The sequence below is a fragment of the Podarcis tiliguerta genome, assembly GCF_965153285.1.
Source record: "Podarcis tiliguerta genome assembly, chromosome: W".
Taxonomy (NCBI): Eukaryota; Metazoa; Chordata; class Lepidosauria; order Squamata; family Lacertidae; genus Podarcis; species Podarcis tiliguerta.
Window position 1 is genome coordinate 22,183,138 of NC_139552.1, and position 15,414 is coordinate 22,198,551.

At 46.3% G+C, this 15,414-nt stretch overlaps 1 protein-coding gene across 1 annotated transcript in view; it reads left to right on the top strand.

Annotated features, from left to right (window-relative positions):
• Positions 1–4,524: 4,524 nt before the first annotated feature.
• The window catches only part of LOC310668801 (spectrin alpha chain, non-erythrocytic 1), a gene marked incomplete at its 3' end in the record, with an annotated part of 199,549 nt that continues 188,659 nt past the window's right edge, over positions 4,525–15,414 (top strand). The window contains exon 1 of the mRNA XM_083422129.1: positions 4,525–4,705. The remainder of the gene's footprint in view (positions 4,706–15,414) is intronic.

The following is a 15,414-nucleotide window of genomic DNA, read 5'->3' on the forward strand; positions in this document are numbered from 1 at the left end:
TAACCCTATCCCTACCCCAAACCAAAACCCTAACCCTAACCCCTTACCCTAAGCCTAAGACTAAGCCTAAGCCTAACCCTAAACCTAACCCAAACCCTAACCCTAAACCTAACCCTAACCCTAGCCCCTAATGATAACCCTAGCCTTAACCCTAGTCCTAGTCCTAGTCCTAGTCCTACCCCTTACACTACCCCTGCCCCTAACCCTGACCCTGACCCTAACCGTAACCCTAACCCCAACCCTAACCCTAACCCTAACCCTAACCCTAACCCCTGGCCCTAACCCTAACCCTAACCCAAACACAAACCCAAACCCAAACCCTATTCCCTAATGATAATCCTAGCCTTAACCCTATTCCCAGTCCTAGTCCTAGTCCTAGTTCTAGTCCTAGTCCCAGTCCTAGTCCTAGTACTAGTCGTAGTTCTGGTCCCAGTCCTACCCCTTACACTACCCCTGCCCCTAACCCTAACCCTAACCCTACCCCTAACCCTAACCTTAACCCAATCCCAACCCCTAACCCTAACCCTAACCCAAACCCTAACCAGTACCCCTAACCCTAACCCTAACCCCTAACCCTAACCAGTACCCCTAACCCTAACCCAAACCCTAACCCTATCCCCTAATGATAACCCTAGCCTTAACCCTAGTCCTAGTCCAAGTCCTAGTCCTAATCCTAATTCTACCCCTTACACTACGCTTGCCCCTAACCCTAACCCGAACACAAACCCAAACCCTAACCCCTTACCCTAACCCTAACCCAAACTCTAACCCTAAGCCTAAGCCTAACCCTACCCCTATCCCTACCCCTAACCCTATCCCTAACCCCTCCCCCTACCACTACCCCTAACCCTAATGATAACCCTAACCCTAGTCCTAATCCTAATCCTGCCCCTTACACTACCCCTGCCCCTAACCCTGCCCCTAACCCTAACACTAACCCTAGCCCCTTACCCTACCCCTGCCCCTGCCCCTGCCCCTAACCTTAACCCAAACCCTAACCCTATCCCTAACCCTAACCCTAACCCCTAACCCTAACCCTACCACTACCCCTAACCCAAACCCTATCCCCTAATGATAACCCTAGCCTTAACACTAGTCCTAGTCCTAGTCCTAATCCTAATCCTACCCCTTACACTACCCTTGCCCCTAACCCTGACCCTAACCCTAACCCTAACCCAAACCTTAACACTAGCCCAAACCCTAACCCTAACCCGAACCCGAGCCCAAACCCTAACCCCTTACCCTAACCCTAACCTTAACCCAAACCCAAATCTAAACCCTAACCCAAACCTTAACACTAACCCAAACCCAAACCCCAACCCAAACTCTAACCCTAACCCTAACCCCTACCCCTAAACCTATCCCTAACCCTCCCCCTCCCCCTCCCCCTAACCCAAACCCAAAACCTAACCCTATCCCCTAATGATAACCCTAGCCTTAACCCTAGTCCTAGTCCTAGTCCTAGTCCTAGACCTAGTCCTAGTCCTAGTCCTAATCCTAAGCCTAACCCTAACTCTAACCCTAACACTAACCCTAGCCCCTTACCCTACCCCTGCCCCTGCCCCTAACCCAAACCCTAACCCTACCCCTAACCCTACCCCTACCCCTAACGCTAACCCAAACCCAAACCCTAACCCTACCCCTAACCGTAACCCTAACCCTATCCCTACACCGACCACTACCCTTAACCCTAACCCTAACCCTAACCTCAAACCCTATCCCTATCCCTACCCCTACCACTAGCCCTAACCCTAACCCTAACCCTAACCCTATCCCTACCCCTACCACTAGCCCTAACCCTAACCCTAACCCTAACCTTAAGCCTAACATTAACCCTAACTCTAACCCTATCCCTATCCCAAACCCTACCCCTACCACTACCCCTAACCCAAACCCAAACCCTATCCCCTAATGATAACCCTAGCCTTAACCCTAGTCCTAGTCCTAGTCCTAATCCTACCCCTTACACTACCCCTTACACTAACCCTAACCCTAACCCTAACCCTAACCCTAACCCAAACCCTAACCCAAACCTTAACACCAGCCCAAACCCTAACCCTAGTCCTAGTCCTAATCCTACCCCTTACACTACCCCTTACACTAACCGTAACCCTAACCCTAACCCTAACCCTAACCCAAACCCTAACCAGTACCCCTAACCCTAACCCTATCCCCTAATGATAACCCTAGCCTTAACCCTCGTCTGAGTCCTAGTCCTAATCCTAATCCTACCCCTTACACTACCCTTGCCCCTAATCCTAACCCTGACCCTAACCCGAACCCGAACCCAAATCCTAACCCTAACCCTAACCCCTTACCCTAACCCTAACCCTAGCCCCTTACCCTACCCCTGCCCCTAACCCGAACCCTAACCTTAACCCAAACCCTAACCCAAACCTTAAGACTAACCCAAGCCCAAGCCCAAACCCAAACCCAAACCGAAACCCAAACCCTAACCCTAAGCCTAACCCCTACCCCTACTCCTAACCCTATCCCTATCCCTAACCCCTCCCCCTACCACTACCCCTAACCCTAACCCAAACCCTAACACTATCCCCTAATGATAACCCTAACCCTAACCCTACCCCTACCGCTAACCCTACCGCTAGCCCTAAACACTAACCCTAGCCCTAACCCTAACCTTAAACCCTAACCATACACCTAACCCTAACCCTAACCCTGAACCGTAACCCTAACACTGACCCCTAACCCTATTCCTAACCCTAACCCAACCCTAGTATTGACCCCTTACAACTGACCCTAACCCTATTCCGAACCCCAACCGAACCCTTGGATTGACCCCTAACCTTACCCTGACCCTATTCCAAACCAACCCTAACCCTATTCGTAGTCCTAACAGAACCCTAGCACTGACCCCTAACCCTGACCCTATTCCTAACCCTATTCCTAACCCAACCCTAACCCTAATTCTATTCTTAATCCTAACCAAACCCTAGCCCTGACCCCTAACCCAAGCCTACTACTGACCCTTAACCCTAATCCTGACCCTATTCTTAGTCTGAACCCAACCCTAGCATTGAACCCTAAGTATAAAGGTAAAGGGACCCCTGACCATTAGGTCCAGTTGTGGCCGACTCTGGGGTTGCGGCGCTCATCTCGCTTTACTGGCCGAGGGAGCCGGCATTTGTCCGCAGACAGCTTCCGGGTCATGTGGCCAGCATGACTAAGCCGCTTCTGGTGAACCAGAGCAGCGCACGGAAACGCCGTTTACCTTCCTGCCAGAGTGGTACCTATTTATCTACTTGCACTTTGACGTCCTTTTGAACTGCTAGGTTGGCAGGAGCAGGGACGGAGCAACGGGAGCTCACCCCATCATGGGGATTCGAACCGCCGACCTTCCGATCGGCAAGCCCAAGAGGCTCGGTTGTGTAGACTGCAGCGCCACCCGCGTCCGCAATAATAATACTACTAATAATAAAACAATAATAGTAGAATCAGAATTAGTCTGCCTTTTCCCAGCCACTCTGGGTGCCTGGCAGCAAAATAGTAAGAATAATAATAACAACAGGAATCATGTAAAGATTTCTCCCCCTGCAGTGCAGAAATCTCATAATACTAATAATAATACTAATAATATGAATGCAGGAATGCTATGATTTCTCCCCCTGCAGTGCAGAAATCTCTAATAATACTAATAATACTAATAATATGAATGCAGGAATGCTATGATTTCTCCCCCTGCAGTGCAGAAATCTCTAATAATAATAATAATAATACTAATAATATGATTTCTCCCCCTGCAATGCAGAAATCTCTAATAATACTAATAATACTAATAATATGAATGCAGGAATGCTATGATTTCTCCCCCTGCAGTGCAGAAATCTCTAATAATAATACTAATAATACTAATAATATGATTTCTCCCCCTGCAATGCAGAAATCTCTAATAATACTAATAATACTAATAATATGAATGCAGGAATGCTATGATTTCTCCCCCTGCAATGCAGAAATCTCTAATAATAATAATAATGATATTACTAATAATATGATTTCTCCCCCTGCAATGCAGAAATCTCTAATACTAATAATACTAATAATATGATTTCTCCCCCTGCAATGCAGAAATCTCTAATAATACTAATAATAATACTAATAATATGAATGCAGGAATGCTATGATTTCTCCCCCTGCAATGCAGAAATCTCTAATAATACTAATACTAATAATACTAATAATATGATTTCTCCCCCTGCAATGCAGAAATCTCTAATAATAATAATACTAATAATACTAATAATATGATTTCTCCCCCTGCAATGCAGAAATCTCTAATAATAATAATACTAATAATACTAATAATATGATTTCTCCCCCTGCAATGCAGAAATCTCCCATCATCATCATCCTCGGCCTGCCTTTTCCCAGCCCCTCAATAACAGCAGCAATCAATAAAAGCAAAACAGCGCTTGGCTCCGGCTGCCCCTGCAAAGGGGGCGGGTGGCTCCCTCCGCCGGCCAATCCCGCGCCGCCACGTCAGCTCAGCCGGGATCCGCCCTTCTCCCGGGATCGCCTCTGCAGCAGCTGCTTATCTGCGCGCCGCAGACGCCGCTGCGACGAGCCTGGGGTGGAAGATTCCCCTCCCTTGCCACCAATTTCGCTCCCTTGTTTTCTTCTCCACCAACTGCTCTTCTGCCGACCAGATCCCGAGCAGATCCCAAGCGGGGAAAGCCCGGAAAAGGTGAGCCTCCTCCTCCCCCATCCCCCAACAATGGCTTCCCTTTGTCTTCCGGCTGGCTGGGCGGCGGCCTTTCCAGAAGGATCGAGGCAGGGGATCCGCTCCTGGCGGCGGGGCGGGGGGGCGGTCGGGCCCTTCCCGAAGCATTTTTTTTGCGAGGGATCTTCTTTCTCCCGAAGCTTTTTTGAGGGAATCCGCCCATCGCAGGGAATCTGCCCGTGCAAGGAAGCTGCCCTTTTCCCGAAGGATCGAGGCAGGGGATCTGCTCGTGGCGGCGGCGGGGGGGGGTCGGGCCCTTCCCGAAGCATTTTTTTGCAAGGGATCTTCTTTTTTTGAGGGAATCTGCCCTTTCCCAAAGGATTTCTGCAGGGAATCTGCCCTTCCAGGAAATCTGCCCTGTGCAAGGGATCTGCCCCTTCCCAAAGCCTTTTTGGCAAGGAATCTGCCCGTTCCGAAAACTTGGCAAGGAATCTACCCCTTGCAGAGAATCTGCCCTTTCCCAAAGCATTTTGGCAGGGGATCTGCTCATGGCAGGGAATCTGCTCATGGCAAGGAATCTGCCCCTTTCAGGGAATCCGCCCTTTCCCAAAGGATCTTTGCAGGGAATCTGCTTTTCCCCAAAAGCTTTTTATGCCAGGGAATCCGCCCTTTCCCAAAGGATCCTTGCAGGGATTCTGCTTTCCCCCAAAGCTTTTTATGCCAGGGAATCTGCCCTTTCCCAAAGGATCCTTGCAGGGAATCTGCCCTTCTACAAAGGACTTCTGCAGGGAATCAACACAACCCTATAGCTTTTTTGCAGGGAATCTCCTCATTGCAGGGGATCTGCCCTTTCCCAAAGCCTTTTTGCGGGGGATCTGCCCCTTCTAGGGGATCTGCCCCTCCCCAAAGCTTTTTTGGCAAGGGATCTGCCCGCTCCGAAAGCTTGGCAAGGAATCTACCCTTGTAGGGAATCTGCCCTTTCCCAACATCATTTTTTTGCAGGGAATCGGACCCTGGGAAGGAATCTGTCCTTTCCCAAAGGATTTCCGCAGGGATCCAGCACATGGTTTGCAGGGGATCTGCCCCTGGCAAGGAATCTGCCCCTTCCCAAAGCTCCCCCCCAGGAATCTGCTCATGCCAGGGGATCGGGCGCTTCCCAAAGCTTTGCAAGGGATCTGCTTTTCCCCAAAGTATTTGCAAGGAATCTGGCCCCTTCCAAATGATTTTTCCAGGGGATCTGCTCATAGCAGGGGATCCGACCCTTCCCAAAGCATGTTTGGCAGGGAATCTGCCCCTTGCAGGGAATCAGCCCATTGCACGGAATCGGCCCCTTCCCAAAGCTTGGCAAGGGATCTGCTTTTTCCCAAAGCTTTTTGGGCAAGGAATCTGCCCATTTCGAAAGCTTTGCATGGAACCTACCCCTTGGAGAGAATCTGCCCTTTCCCAAAGGATCCTTGCGGGGAATCTGCCCCTTGCAGGGAATCAGCCCATTGCGCAGAATCTGTCCCTTTCCGAAAGCTTGGCAAGGGATCTCCTTTTTCCCAAAGCCTTTTTGGCAGGGAATCTACCCCTTGCAGGTGATCTGCCCCTCCCCAGAGCTTTTTTGGCATGGGATCTACCCCTTCTAGGGAATCTGCCCTTTCCCCAAGGATCCTTGCAGGGAATCTGCCCTTTCCCAAAGCATTTTTTGACAGGGAATCTACCCCTCGCCAACGGATTTCTGCAGGGATCCAGCACCTTGTTTGCAGGGAATCTGCCCCTTGCAAGGAATCTTTTGGGAAGATCCCCTGCCAAAATCCTTTAGGGAATCTGCCCCTGGCAGGGAATCTTCCCATTGCACAGAATCTGTCATTTCCCAAAGGATCCTTGCAGGGAATCTGCCCTTTCCCAAAGGATTTTTGCAGGGAATCTGCCTTTTCCCAAAGCATTTTTGAGGGAATCCGCCCATTGCAGGGGATCTGCTCTTTCCCAAAGCATGGCAAGGGATCTGCCTTTCCCCCAAGCTTTTCTGCAGGGAATCTGCTCATGGCAGGGGATCAGCCCATTGCACGGAATCTGCCCCTTCCCAAAGCTTGGCAAGGGATCTCCTTTTTCCCAAAGCTTTTTTGGCAAGGAATCTGCCCGTTCCGAAAGCTTTGCAAGGAATCTACCCCATGTAGAGAATCTGCCCTTTCCCAAAGGATCTTTGCAGGGAATCTGCCCCTGGCAAGGAATCTGCCCGCTCACTTCCTCTCATTTGCCCTCTTTTCCTCTCACTTCCTCTCACTTCCTTTCATTTGCCCTCCAACTTCCTTTCATTTGCCCTCTCACTTCCTCTCATTTCTTCTCTCTTTCCCCCTCATTTCCTCTTCTTTGCCCTCTCATTTCCTCTCATTTGCCCTCTCAATTCCTCTCATTTGCCCTCTCACTTCCTCTCGTTTCCTTTCATTGGCCCTCTCATTTCCTCTTATTTGCCCTCTCACTTCCTCTCATTTGCCCTCTTTTCCTCTCATTTCCTCACTTCCTTTCATTTGCCCTTTTTTGCTTTCACTTCCTCTCACTTCCTTTCATTTGGCCTCTCACTTCCTCTCGTTTCCTTTCATTGGCCCTCTCATTTCCTCTTATTTGCCCTCTCACTTCCTCTCACTTCCTCTCATTTGCCCTCTTTTCCTCTCATTTCCTCACTTACTTTCATTTGCCCTTTTTTGCTTTCACTTCCTCTCGCTTCCTTTCATTTGGCCTCTCACTTCCTCTCACTTCCTCTCATTTGCCCTCTCACTTCCTCTCATTTCCTTTCATTTGCCCTCTCACTTCCTCTCAATTCCTCTCATTTGCCCTCTCACTTCCTCTCATTTCCTCTCATTTGCCCTCTCACTTCCTCTCATTTCCTCTCATGTGCCCTCTCACTTCCTCTCATTTCCTCTCATTTGCCCTCTCACTTCCTCTCAATTCCTCTCATTTGCCCTCTCACTTCCTCTCACTTCCTCTCATTTGCCCTCTCACTTCCTCTCATTTCCTCTCATTTGCCCTCTCATTTCCTCTCATTTGCCCTCTCACTTCCTCTCATTTCCTTTCATTTGCCCTCTCACTTTCTCTCATTTCCTCTCATTTGCCCTCTCATTTCCTCTCATTTGCCCTCTCAATTCCTCTCATTTGCCCTCTCACTTCCTCTCATTTCCTCTCGCTTTCTCTCATTTGCCCTCACTTCCTCTCACTTCCTCTCATTTGCCCTCTCACTTCATTTCCTCTCATTTGCCCTCTCACTTCCTTTCATTTGCACTCACTTCCTCTCATTTGCCCTCTTTTCCTCTCACTTCCTCTCGCTTCCTTTCATTGGCTCTCTCACTTCCTCTCATTTCCTTTCATTTGCCCTCCAACTTCCTTTCATTTGCCCTCTCACTTCCTCTCATTTCCTCTCACTTCCTCTCATTTGCCCTCTCACTTCCTCTCGTTTCCTCTCACTTCCTCTCATTTGCCCTCTCACTTCCTCTTGTTTCCTTTCATTTGCCCTCTCACTTCCTCTCATTTCCCCTCTTTTCCTCTCACTTCCTCTCGCTTCCTTTCATTTGCCCTCTCACTTCCCCTCATTTCCTCTCATTTGCCCTCTCACTTCCTTTCATTTCTTCTCTCTTTCCCCCTCATTTCCTCTTCTTTGCCCTCTCACTTCCTCTCATTTGCCCTCTTTTCCTCTCACTTCCTCTCATTTCCTCTCATTTCCCCTCTCACTTCCTCTCATTTCCTCTCATTTGCCCTCTCAATTCCTCTCATTTGCCCTCTCACTTCCTCTCATTTCCTCTCATTTGCTCTCTCACTTCCTCTCATTTCCTCTCATTTGCCCTCTCACTTCCTCTCAATTCCTCTCATTTGCCCTCTCACTTCCTCTCACTTCCTCTCATTTGCCCTCTCACTTCCTCTCATTTCCTCTCATTTGCCCTCTCACTTCCTCTCATTTCCTCTCATTTGCCCTCTCACTTCCTCTCATTTCCTTTCATTGGCCCTCTCACTTCCTCTCATTTCCTTTCATATGCCCTCCCACTTCCTTTCATTTGCCCTCTCACTTCCTCTCACTTCCTCTCGTTTCCTTTCATTGGCCCTCTTGCTTCCTTTCATTTGTTCTCTCTTTCCTCCTCATTTCCACTTGTTTCCCCTCACTTCCTTTGATTTGCCCTCTCATTTCCTCTTATTTGCCCAAAACTTGGCAAGGGATCTGCTTTTTCCCAAAGCAAAGGATCTTCGCAGGGAATCTGCCCCTTTCAGGGAATCTGCCCTTTCCCAAAGGATCCTTGCAGGGAATCTGCCCATTGCAAGGAATCTGCCCCTTCCAGGGAATCTGCCCCTTCCCCAAGCATTTTTGTCGGAAATCTGCCCCTTGCAGGGAATCTACTCTTTCCCAAAGCTTCCCCAAAGGATCTTTGCAGGGAATCTCTCCATTGCAAGGAATCTGTCCCTTCGCAAAGCTTTTTTGCGGGGAATCTGCCCCTTGCAAGGAATCTGCCCAAGGGATCTGCCCCTTCCCAAAGCATTCTTGCAAGGGATCTGCTCAGGGCAGGGAATCTGTCCCGTCCCAAAGCATTTTTCCTGGGAATCTGCCCATGGCGGGGGATCGGGTCTTTCCCCAAGGATCCTTGCAGGGAATCTGCCCTTTCCCAAAGGATTTCTGCAGGGAATCAACACAATCCTATAGCTTTTTTGCAGGGAATCTGCCCCTTCCCAAAGGATCCTTGCAGGGAATCTGCCCTTTCCCAAAGGATTTCTGCAGGGAATCAACACAATCCTATAGCTTTTTTGCAGGGAATCTGCCCCTTCCCAAAGGATCCTTGCAGGGAATCTGCCCTTTCCCAAAGCTTTTTTGCAGGGAATCCACTCATGGCAGGGAATCTGCCCCTTTCAGGGAATCTGCCCTTCCCCAAGCTTTTTTGCAAGGGATCGGCCCCTTCCCAAAAGATTTTTGCAGGGGATCCTCCTCTTGCAAGGGATCTGCCCCTCCCCAAAGCTTTTTGGCAGGGGATCTGCTCAGGGCAGGGGATCAGGCCGAGGGGATCCCAACGCATTTTTGCAGGGAATCCCCCCTGCAGGCAATCTGCCCTTTCCCAAAGCTGATTTGCAGGGAATCTGCCCCTTGCAAGGAATCTGCCCAAGGGATCTGCCCCTTGCCAAAGCATTCTTGCAAGGGATCTGCTCAGGGCAGGGGATCGGGCCCTTCCCCAAGCTTTGCAAGGGATCTGCTTTTCCCCCAAAGTATTTTTGCAGGGAATCTTTCCTCTCCCAAAGCTTTTTCTTGCAAGGAATCTGCCCCTTTCCCAAAGCTTAAGGGATCCACCCTTTCCCAACGGATCTCTGCAAGGGATCCACCCTTTCCCAACGGATCTCTGCAAGGGATCTGCCCTTTCCCAACGGATCTCTGCAGGGGAGCTGCCCTTTCCCAAAGCCTTGCAAGGGATCCACCCTTTCCCAAAGCTCTGCAAGGGATCTGCTTTTCCCCAAAGGATCTCTGCAGGGGAGCTGCCCTTTCCCAAAGCCTTGCAAGGGATCCACCCTTTCCCAACAGATCCCTGCAAGGAACCTTCCCTTTCCCAACGCTTTGTGAGGGATCCACCCTTTCCCAACAGATCTCTGCAAGGGATCCACCCTTTCCCAACAGATCCCTGCAAGGAATCTGCCCTTTCCCAACGCTTTGCAGGGGATCCTCCCTTTCCCAACAGATTTCTGCAAGGGATCCACTCTTTCCCAACGGATCTCTCCAGGGGATCCGCCCTTTCCCAAACCTTTTTTCCCCCTGCAGCCAGAAAACGCTGCGCTGTCAAAAAGAGCATTGGCAGAAATCTTTTTTCGCAGCCGGGATCTGTTAACCATTTCCGCTTGTAAAAAAAATCCCATTGGGATCTCATTTTCTCTTTGGAAAAATCCTGCTTTTCCGCTGGTAGATTCAAAAATAATCTCCTTTTCCCATTGGATGTGATTCTGGTTTTTTTAAAAATATATATATATTATTTTCAGCTTTTATTCTGGTTAAAATATATATAATTTCCAGCTTGTGTTTTATCCTGGTTTAAAAAATATATAATTTTCAGCTTGTGTTTTATCCTGGTTTAAAATATATAATTTTCCTCTTGCATTTTATTCTGGTTTTCAATTGCATTTGATTCTGGTTTTTAAATATATATAGAATTTTCCCCTTGCAATTTAATTCTGATTTTCCAATTGCATTTATACTTTTTTTTAAATATATATATAATTTTCCCCTTGCCTCTTAATTCTGATTTTCCAAATGCATTTATTCTGGTTTTTAAATATATATAGAATTTTCCCCTTGAAATTTAATTCTGGTTTTCAATTGCATTTTATTCTGGTTTTTAAATATATATAGAATTTTCCCTTTGCAATTTAATTCTGATTTTCCAATTGCATTTTATTCTTCTTTTTAAATATATATAGAATTTCCCCCTTGCAATTTAATTCTGATTTTCCAATTGCATTTTATTCTGGTTTTTAAATATATATAGAATTTTCCCCTCGCAATTTAATTCTGATTTTCCAAATGCATTTGATTCTTGTTTTTAAATATATATAGAATTTCCCCCTTGCAATTTAATTCTGATTTTCCAATTGCATTTTATTCTGGTTTTTAAATATATATAGAATTTTCCCCTTGCAATTTAATTCTGGTTTTCCAAATGCATTTATTCTGGTTTTTAAATATATATAGAATTTTCCCCTTGCATTTAATTCTGATTTTCCAATTGCATTTTATTCTGGTTTAAAATATATATAATTTTCAGTTTGCATCTTATCCCGGTTTAAAATATATAATTTATCCTGGTTTAAAATATATAGTTCTTAGCTTGCATTTTTTTTCGCAACAGCAGGAAATAGAAAAGGAAGGAAGGAAAGAGGGAAGGAGGAAGGAGGGAGGGAAGGAAGGAAGGAGGGAAGGAAGGAGGAAATGAAGGAGGGAAGGAAGGCAGGATGGAGGGAAGGAAGGAGGGAGGGAGGGAAGGAAGGAAGGAAGGGAGGAGGGGAGGAAGGAAGTAAGGGAGGAAGGAGAGAGGGAAGGAAGGGAGGAGGGAGGGAGGAAGGAAGGAGGGGAGGAAGGAAATAAGGAAGGAAGGAGGGAGGGAGGATGGAAGGAAGGAAGGAGGAAATGAAGGAAGAATGGAAGGAAGGAGGAAATGAAGGAAGAATGGAAGGAGGGAAGGAGGCAAGGATGGATTGAAGGAAGGAGGGAAGGAAGGGAGGGAAGGAAGGAGAAAGGGAAGGAGGAAATGAAGGAAGGAGGAAATGAAGGAAGAATGGAAGGAAGGAGGAAATGAAGGAAGAATGGAAGGAAGGAGGGAGGGAGGGAAGGAGGCAAGGATGGATGGAAGGAAGGGAGGGAGGGAGGGAGGGAAGAAAGGAAGGAAGGAAGGAGGAAATGAAGGAAGAATGGAAGGAAGAATGGAAGGAAGGAGGAAATGAAGGAAGAATGGAAGGAAGGAGGGAGGGAAGGAGGCAAGGATGGATTGAAAGAAGGACGGAAGGAAGGGAGGGAGGGAAGGGAGGAAGGAAGGAGAGAGGGAAGGAGGAAATTTTCCCCTTGCATCTTATCCTGGTTTAAAATATATGTAATTTTCATCTTGCATTTTATCCCGGTTTAAAATATATAGTTTATCCTGGTTTAAAATATATAGTTCTCAGCTTGCATTTTTTTCGCAACAGCAGGAAATAGAAAAGGAAGGAAGGAAAGAGGGAGGAGGGAAGAGGGAAGGAAGGAGGGAGGGAAGGAAGGAAGGAGGAAATGAAGGGAGGAAATGAAGGAAGGAGGGAGGGAGGGAAGGAAGGAAGAAAGGAGGGAAGGAAGGATGGATGGAGGGAAGGAAGGAAGGGAGGGAGGGAGGGAGGGAGGAAGGAAGGAAGGAGGGAAGGAAGGATGGATGGGGGGAAGGAAGGGAGGGAGGGAGGAAGGAAGGAAGGAAGGAAACAGAGGAGCAGGGAAGGAAGGAAGGAAGCAGAGGAGCAGGGAAGAAGAGAAGGAAGGAAGAATGGAAGGAGGGAAGGAAGGAAGGAAACAGAGGAGCAGGGAAGGAAGGAGGGAAGGAAGGAAACAGAGGAGCAGGGAAGAAGAGAAGGAAGGAAGAATGGAGGGAGGGAAGGAAGGATGGATGGATGGAAGGAGGGAAGGAGGGAGGGAGGGAAGGAAGGAGGGAAGGAAGGAAGGAGGAATTGAAGGAAGGAAGGAAGGATAGATGGAGGGAAAGAAGGAAGGATGGAAGGAAGGAGGGAGGGAAGGGACGAAGGAAGGAAGGAGGAAGGAAGGAGGGATGGAAGGAAGGAATGAGGGAAGGAAGGAAGGAGGGAGGGAGGAGGGAGGAAGGGAAGGAAGGAAGGAGGGAGGGAGGGAGGGACGGAAGGAAGGAAGGAGGAAGGAAGGAAACAGAGGAGCAGGGAAGAAGAGAAGGAAGGAAGAATGGAAGGAGGGAGGGAAGGAAGGAAGGAAGGATGGATGGAAGGAGGGAGGGAAGGAAGGAAGGAAGGAAGGAAGGAAGGAAGGAAGGAAGGATGAAATGAAGGAAGGAAGGAAGGATAGATGGAGGGAAAGAAGGAAGGAGGGAAGGAAGGAGGGAGGGAAGGAAGGAAGGAAGGAGGGATGGAAGGAAGGAAGGAAGGAGGGAGGGAGGGAGGAAAGGAAGGAAGGAAGGAATGAGGGAGGGAGGGAGGGAAGGATGGATGGAAGGAAGGAAAGAGGAAGGGAGAAAGGAAGGAGAGAGGAAAGAATGGAAGGAAGGAGGAAATGAAGCAAGGAAGGCTGGATGCATTTGATTCTGGTTTTTAAATATATATAGAATTTCCCCCTTGCATCTTATCCCGGTTTAAAATATATAGTTTATCCCGGTTTAAAGTATATAGTTTATCCCGGTTTAAAATATATAGTTTATCCCGGTTCAAAATATAGAGTTTATCCCGGTTTAAAATATAGAGTTTATCCTGGTTTAAAATATATAGTTTGTCCCGGTTTAAAATACATAGTTTATCCCGGTTTAAAATATATAGTGTATCCCGGTTCAAAATATATAGTTTATCCCGGTTCAAAATATATAGTTTATCCCGGTTTAAAATATATAGTTTATCCCGGTTTAAAATATATAGTTTATCCCGGTTTAAAATATATAGTTTATCCCGGTTTAAAATATAGAGTTTATCCCGGTTTAAAATATATAGTTTATCCCGGTTTAAAATATAGAGTTTATCCCGATTTAAAATACATAGTTTATCCTGGTTTAAAATATATAGTTTATCCCGGTTTAAAATATATAGTTTATCCTGGTTTAAAATATATAGTTCTCAGCTTGTGTCTTATCCCAGTTTAAAATATATAATTTATCCTGGTTTAAAATATATTGTTTATCCTGGTTTAAAATATATATAGTTTTCATCTTGCGTCTTATCCCGGTTTAAAATATATAGTTTATCCCGGTTTAAAATATATAGTTTTCATCTTGCATTTTATCCCGGTTTAAAATGTATAGTTTATCCTGGTTTAAAATATATAGTTTATTCTGGTTTAAAATATATATAATTTTCAGCTTGCGTTTTATCCTGGTTTAAAATATATAGTTTATCCTGGTTTAAAATATATATAGTTTTCAGCTTGGATTTTATCCTGGTTTAAAATATACAGTTTATCCTGGTTTAAAATATATATAATTTTCAGCTTGCGTTTTATCCCGGTTTAAAATATATAGTTTATCCTGGTTTAAAATATATATAATTTTCAGCTTGGATTTTATCCCGGTTTAAAATATATAGTTTATCCCGGTTTAAAATATAGAGTTTATCCTGGTTTAAAATATATATAATTTTCAGCTTGCGTTTTATCCTGGTTTAAAATATATAGTTTATCCTGGCTTAAAATATATAGTTTATCCCGGTTTAAAATATATAGTTTATCCCGGTTTAAAATATAGAGTTTATCCTGGTTTAAAATATATATAATTTTCAGCTTGCGTTTTATCCTGGTTTAAAATATATAGTTTATCCCGGTTTAAAATATATAGTTTATCCCGGTTTAAAATATATAGTTTATCCCGGTTTAAAATATATATAATTTTCAGCTTGGATTTTATCCTGGTTTAAAATATATAGTTTATCCTGGTTTAAAATATATATAATTTTCAGCTTGCGTTTTATCCCGGTTTTAAATATATAGTTTATTCTGGTTTAAAATATATAGTTCTCAGCTTGCATTTTTTCCGCAACAGCAGGAAATAGAAAAGGATGGAAGGAAAGAGGGAAGGAGGAAGCGAAGGAAGGAGGGAGGGAAGGAAGGAAGGAGGAAATGAAGGGAGGAAATGAAGGAAGGAGGGAGGGAGGGAAGGAAGGAAGAAAGGAGGGAAGGAAGGATGGATGGAGGGAAGGAAGGGAGGGAGGGAGGAAGGAAGGAAGGAAGGAGGGAAGGAAGGATGGATGGAGGGAAGGATGGGAGGGAGGGAGGAAGGAAGGAAGGAAACAGAGGAGCAGGGAAGGAAGGAGGGAAGGAAGGAAGGAAGCAGAGGAGCAGGGAAGAAGAGAAGGAAGGAAGAATGGAAGGAGGGAAGGAAGGAAACAGAGGAGGAGGGAAGGAAGGAAGGAAGGAAACAGAGGAGCAGGGAAGAAGAGAAGGAAGGAAGAATGGAGGGAGGGAAGGAAGGATGGATGGATGGAAGGAGGGAAGGAGGGAGGGAGGGAAGGAAGGAGGGAAGGAAGGAAGGAGGAATTGAAGGAAGGAAGGAAGGATAGAT